Here is a 7,059-nt window from a genome sequence, read left to right on the forward strand (position 1 = left end):
TCATAGGTTTATTGTGAGAATAAAAGGACAATGTACCCCCATTCTCCCTGGAAAATCTGGGAGTTGTAGTCACAACGTATAGAGAGGACACCAGCCTGCTGGAGGCTACCTAAGAACTTCAATATTATTTTCACATTTAGTGATATTCTCTGGTGTTTCAGGTTACTGCTTTTACTACTTAAGTCTTTTGTAGCATCATTGATGTGACTACTGTCACAAAAACTATTAGCTAAGTTTTTGCAGACTTTTAGATTAAAAAAAGAGTATATGCTTTCCAAGATCTGAAGTACAGCTGAAGTACAAATTAGTACAACGGTTGGGGGTACAGCTAGCAATGCTACTTATGTTTACCATGATAAACATGGTACATAAGATATGACTTTTGAAGTTGAAGGTTGTTTTCAAATTTGCCTGAAACAGTACAGTGTTCTGCTGCCTTAGGAAGAAAAGTAAATACAGATATGCACATACATAGAGTTAGCACATATAAAGTAGCCAAGGTGTATTGGTCTGCAATTTCCAAGATCTCTGGGGATCTTTGAAGGTTGGAGAATATTGCAGTAGATTGTATTGCATGCATTTCTGTCAATTGGATTTAGATGTTGCTTAATTGGAACTATTTTGTAAACTTCCATTTCAGCCTTGCGTGTATTTAGAAAATCTTTGGAAGATCTTTGCAGCTTGACTATCTGGGCATGTAGGGAAGAACTTTTTTTTTTTTACTTGTATGGTAGATGAAGTGTGTTCTACAGATGCAAGGCTAAATGGACAAACCAATTTGAAAAATGAAAGTGTCTTGCCCATTATTTAACATTCCACAAGCTATAGCAATAGATTCCCTCAAGAGATACAAGCAATTCTCTTTCATGTATCTTAGGTAGCAACTTCTGGAATGCAAGAAGTTTGAATTGTAAGGGACAATATAGTAAACATTTTCAGAAATTCTTTGACTATATCTAGCAACCTACGGGTGGATTTGGGTTTTTTCTCTCTCTGATCATACTACTAATTCTGCAGGTTTGTGGGATGTTGTTTGTGGGAAAATGCACATATGATGTATCAGACAGAAGATGCCAGTGTAAAAAACTCCTCCCCTGGGAAGATTAATTAGAAAAGGACCTGTCCATTAACATAGTCTCTCTAAATATCCTATGCCATACATAATGGGGTACATTTATGATATTTATTTACATACTGCCCCTCTCCCAAGGTTTTGGGTGCTTTACCAATAAAGAACATTTCAATCCCGATCAACAAGATAAAATCCCAAACAAAAATGGCAGCCCAATGTCACCACTAAAATTCAGACACTCTCCTGAACAAGATTTTTTAAATTCCCTCATGAAGGAGTTTATGTAGTCCTCAAATATCTTTGCCTTAAACTCTGTGTCAGGCTGGAGGGAAGTACTGATTGGTGTACTGCAGGGCTCCATTCTATCCGTGTGGTATTTAAGATGTCATTAAATTACCTGGATGAGTGATTAGAAAGTATTTGCAGCCAACACAAATGTAGGTGGATTGCAAACACTTAGAAGCTAACATCAAAATTTGAGGAATCTTGATAAACTGAAACAGTGGTCAGAAACCAGCAGGGTGAGTTTCAGCAGGAGCAAATGCAAACTCCTGTATTTGGGTAAGAAAATCACAGGCTTTAGGATTTAGGCCATACTGGATAGCAGTATATGTGAAAAGAATCTTGGTGTCTTGATGGATCACAAGATGAACACAAACCAACAGTATGATGCAGCAGCAAGAAAAATCAAACGCAGTCCTAGGCTGCATCAGCAGAAATGGCTTGTCAAGATCAAAAGAAGGAATCATTTCTTTCTGTTCTGCTTTGGTCAGACCACACCTAGAAAATTGTATCCAGTTCTGGGCACTACATTTTAGGAAGGACACTGACAAACTGGAATATCCAGAGGAGAACAACAATAATGATAAAGTCTCTGGAAAAGGAAAAACTTATTAGGAACACTGGGAGGCTTTGGATATGTTTAGCCTGAAGGAGAGAAAACTGTGGGGAGACATTGTGGCTGTCTTCAAATATTTAAAGGGTTGTCAAGTAATAGGATAAAACTATTCAGAGTTGTTCCAGAAGAGAGGACAAGTAACAGTGGATTTAAATTTCAAGGAAATAGATTTTGATTGAGCATAAGGAGAAAAAGGTTAATAATAAGAGCTGTTCAGCAATGGAACAGATCACCTTAGGAAATGGTAGACTCACCTTAGCTAGAGGTACTTAAGAAAAGTTGGATGACTATCTGTCAGGGATGCTATAGTTGTAGATTCCTGTACTGGCTAGGGGGTTGGACTAGATCATCTTCAAGGTACCATCAAACTCCTACATTCAGTGAGTCTTTAGCATTTCATAGGTAAAAAGCAATGCCTTGAATTTTGCTAAAAACAATGAAGAGGTTCCAAGGTTGATAGTACATGGTTTTCAAACTACAAGCTTCACAGACGTCTGCCCACCATTGTGCTAGCTATAGTTTCCAGGCATTTTTCAAGGAGACCCCCATATAGAGCACATTTCAATAATCTTAATAAATTGTACTCTAAAAGTGCACCCTTCAGCAAAGGATCGTTACCTTGTCGTGGTGCTGGAGCTTGAGCACCTCAATGATGCCATGAGCTAAACCGTGAAGGGCCACCCAAGACGGGAAGGTCATGACAGAGAGGTCAGACTAAATGCGATCCCTGGGGAAGGTAATGGCAACCCACCTCAGTATTCTTGCCGTGAAAACTAAATGGATCAGTACAACCAGAGATATGTCGGTATACCATCGGAAGATGAGACCCCCAGGTCGGAAGATGGTCAAAATGCTACTGGGGAGGAACAGAGGATGAGCTCAACTAGCCCCAGACGTGATGACGCAGCTAGCTCAAAGCCGAAAGGACGGCTAGCGGCCGATGGTGCTGGTGGTGAACGGCGAATCCGATGTTCTAAGGATCAACACACCATTGGAACCTGGAATGTAAGATCTATGAGCCAGGGCAAATTGGATGTGGTTATTGGTGAGATGTCAAGATTAAAGATAGACATTCTGGGCGTCAGTGAACTGAAATGGACTGGAATGGGCCACTTCACATCAAATGACCACCAGATCTACTACTGCGGACAAGAGGACCACAGAAGAAATGGAGTAGCCTTCATAGTTAATAGTAAAGTGGCTAAAGCAGTGCTTGGATACAACCCAAAAAACGACAGAATGATCTCAATTCGAATTCAGGGCAAGCCATCTAACATCACAGTGATCCAAATATACGCCCCAACCACAAATGCTGAAGAAGCTGAAGTAGAGCAGTTCTATGAGGATCTGCAGCACCTACTGGACAACACGCCTAAAAGAGACGTTATTTTCATCACAGGAGACTGGAATGCTAAGGTGGGCAGTCAAATGACACCTCGAATTACAGGTAAGTATGGCCTGGGAGAACAAAACGAAGCAGGACACAGGCTGATAGAATTTTGCCAAGACAATTCACTCTGCATAACAAACACTCTCTTCCAACAACCTAAGAGACGGCTTTATACATGGACTTCACCAGATGGACAACACCGAAATCAGATTGATTACATCCTTTGCAGCCAAAGGTGGCGGACATCTGTACAGTCGGTAAAAACAAGGCCTGGAGCTGACTGTAGTTCAGATCACGAACGTCTTCTTGCACAATTTAGGATCAGACTAAAGAGATTAGGGAAGACCCACAGATCAGCTAGATATGAGCTCACTAATATTCCTAAGGAATATGCAGTGGAGGTGAAGAATAGATTTAAGGGACTGGACTTAGTAGATAGGGTCCCGGAAGAACTCTGGACAGAAGTTGGCAGCATTGTTCAGGAGGCGGCAACAAAATACATCCCAAAGAAAGAGAAAACCAAGAAGGCAAAATGGCTGTCTGCTGAGACACTAGAAGTAGCCCAAGAAAGAAGGAAAGCAAAAGGCAACAGTGATAGGGGGAGATATGCCCAATTAAATGCAAAATTCCAGAGGTTAGCCAGAAGAGATAAGGAATTATTTTTAAACAAGCAATGCGCGGAAGTGGAAGAAGACAATAGAATAGGAAGGACAAGAGACCTCTTCCAGAAAATTAGAAACATTGGAGGTAAATTCCAGGCAAAAATGGGTATGATCAAAAACAAAGATGGCAAGGACCTAACAGAAGAAGAAGAGATCAAGAAAAGGTGGCAAGAATATACAGAAAACCTGTATAGGAAGGATAACAATATCGGGGATAGCTTTGACAGTGTGGTCGGTGAGCTAGAGCCAGACATCCTGAAGAGTGAGGTTGAGTGGGCCTTAAGAAGCATTGCTAATAACAAGGCAGCAGGAGACGACGGCATCCCAGCTGAACTGTTCAAAATCTTGCAAGATGATGCTGTCAAGGTAATGCATGCTATATGCCAGCAAATTTGGAAAACACAAGAATGGCCATCAGACTGGAAAAAATCAACTTATATCCCCATACCAAAAAAGGGAAACACTAAAGAATGTTCAAACTATCGAACAGTGGCACTCATTTCACATGCCAGTAAGGTAATGCTCAAGATCCTGCAAGGTAGACTTCAGCAGTTCATGGAGCGAGAATTGCCAGATGTACAAGCTGGGTTTAGAAAAGGCAGAGGAACTAGAGACCAAATTGCCAATATCCGCTGGATAATGGAAAAAGCCAGGGAGTTTCAGAAAAACATCTATTTCTGTTTTATTGACTATTCTAAAGCCTTTGACTGTGTGGACCATAAGAAATTGTGGCAAGTTCTTAGTGGTATGGGGATACCAAGTCATCTTGTATGCCTCCTGAAGAATCTGTATAACGACCAAGTAGCAACAGTAAGAACAGACCACGGAACAACGGACTGGTTTAAGATTGGGAAAGGAGTACGGCAGGGCTGTATACTCTCACCCTACCCATTCAACTTGTATGCAGAACACATCATGCGACAAGCTGGCCTTGAGGAATCCAAGGCTGGAGTTAAAATCTCTGGAAGAAACATTAACAATCTCAGATATGCAGATGATACCACTTTGATGGCTGAAAGTGAAGAGGAACTGAGGAGCCTTATGATGAAGGTGAAAGAAGAAAGTGCAAAAGCTGGCTTGCAGCTAAACCTCAAAAAAACCAAGATTATGGCAACCAGCTTGATTGATAACTGGCAAATAGAGGGAGAAAATGTAGAAGCAGTGAAAGACTTTGTATTCCTAGGTGCAAAGATTACTGCAGATGCTGACTGCAGTCAGGAAATCAGAAGACGCTTAATCCTTGGAAGAAGAGCAATGACCAATCTCGATAAAATAGTTAAGAGCAGAGACATCACACTGACAACAAAGGCCCGCATAGTTAAAGCAATGGTGTTCCCTGTAGTAACATATGGCTGCGAGAGCTGGACCATAAGGAAGGCTGAGCGAAGGAAGATCGATGCTTTTGAACTGTGGTGTTGGAGGAAAATTCTGAGAGTGCCTTGGACTGCAAGAAGATCCAACCAGTCCATCCTCCAGGAAATCAAGCCAGACTGCTCACTTGAGGGAATGATATTAAAGGCAAAACTGAAATACTTTGGCCACATCATGAGAAGACAGGACACCCTGGAGAAGATGCTGATGCTAGGGAGAGTGGAAGGCAAAAGGAAGAGGGGCCGACCAAGGGCAAGATGGATGGATGATATTCTAGAGGTGACGGACTCGTCCCTGGGGGAGCTGGGGGTGTTGACAACCGACAGGAAGCTCTGGCGTGGGCTGGTCCATGAAGTCACGAAGAGTCGGAAGCGACTAAACGAATAAACAACAACAACAAAAGTGCACCATGGTTTCTGGGCCTCCCTTTGCCTATCAAAGCTATCACACTGCCTTATTCACAAACTGTACCAAGAGTAACATACAATAAGAGAAAGAACTTTTAGGCATTCCAGTGTCTATGCTGTATTGTTTAAGCCATACACAGAAGGATTTCTGGGTACTGTAGTGACCTTGAGCCATTCTGTCCTATGGCATTTGAAAAGCAACTGCTGTATTTCACTGCTTGATTCCTAGTATTTCACCAAATTGTTGCTTAAGCTTTGCATAGTCCAGCATTTTGCTAAAGGAATATGCTAAATCTTCAGTTCTAAACTATTATCCCTGATAATCAACAGTCAACATGAACTATTTATCTGAAATATTTTCCCCTGTTCTGCAATCAAATAAGGCTCCCAGAGCAGTCTCCCCACAACAACAACAACAACAAAAAAGAGTCAGACAAACAAAGACAGAGAAACAGATGTGTAAGCAGAGAGGAGGGGGGAAAAAGCATACTAGTGGTTTATTTGGTTGGCCTGATTGGTGGAAATGTATCTTCATGATCTGAGTGTACTTAGGTTTCCACTTCATCTTTCCTTGTTCTGGGTTGTCATTTTTTTTCTTCTCTTTTTTCTTTCTTTAATTTCTTTAGTTTTTCTTTACATTCCCAAGTTCAAGCTGAATCTGTTTATTTTTCTCTTGTTTCAAGGTGAGATGGCTCCTCAAAAGCTCTTCTCACAGTATTTGGGGGTTGAGTAGGCACTATTAAGAGCTATTTGGTAGCAAACCGGTTTATGCGGTTTTGGTTTAGCTTTTTTTTTCTTTTTTGGTTCCATAATTGTTCTAATGCAACCCATGATGGATGCAATATAAGATAAATCAAGGATCTGATTGTAATACTCTATCACCAAAGCTAAGCAAAACTTTTGAAAGAGGTGCTTTGCAATGTGCAGAAGCACAAAAAAGCACTTCTAATGGTTAGGTACAAATTTTGCAAGGCTCATGCAGCTGCTTCAGAAACTGAATCTAGCTGTCTGCATATGCACAACACTTTGCTTTGCTTTCTTCCCTTCTTTAATGATTCAGTGAGCGTTGCTTTGTTTATGCTCCTGCACATTGTAAAGAACTTCTTTTAAAGGCTTCGGAGCGGGCTACCATTCACCAGTTACACTTTAGCCTGTATGGCATCTGCTTTCCAATAATTGTCTTTCCCAGCCTTCTTACCCAGTAATCTACAACTGAGATGTTGGAGACTGAACAAGAGATCTTTATACATAAAAACCCT

This window comes from Candoia aspera, chromosome 3, assembly GCF_035149785.1.
Source record: "Candoia aspera isolate rCanAsp1 chromosome 3, rCanAsp1.hap2, whole genome shotgun sequence".
NCBI classification, from domain to species: Eukaryota; Metazoa; Chordata; class Lepidosauria; order Squamata; family Boidae; genus Candoia; species Candoia aspera.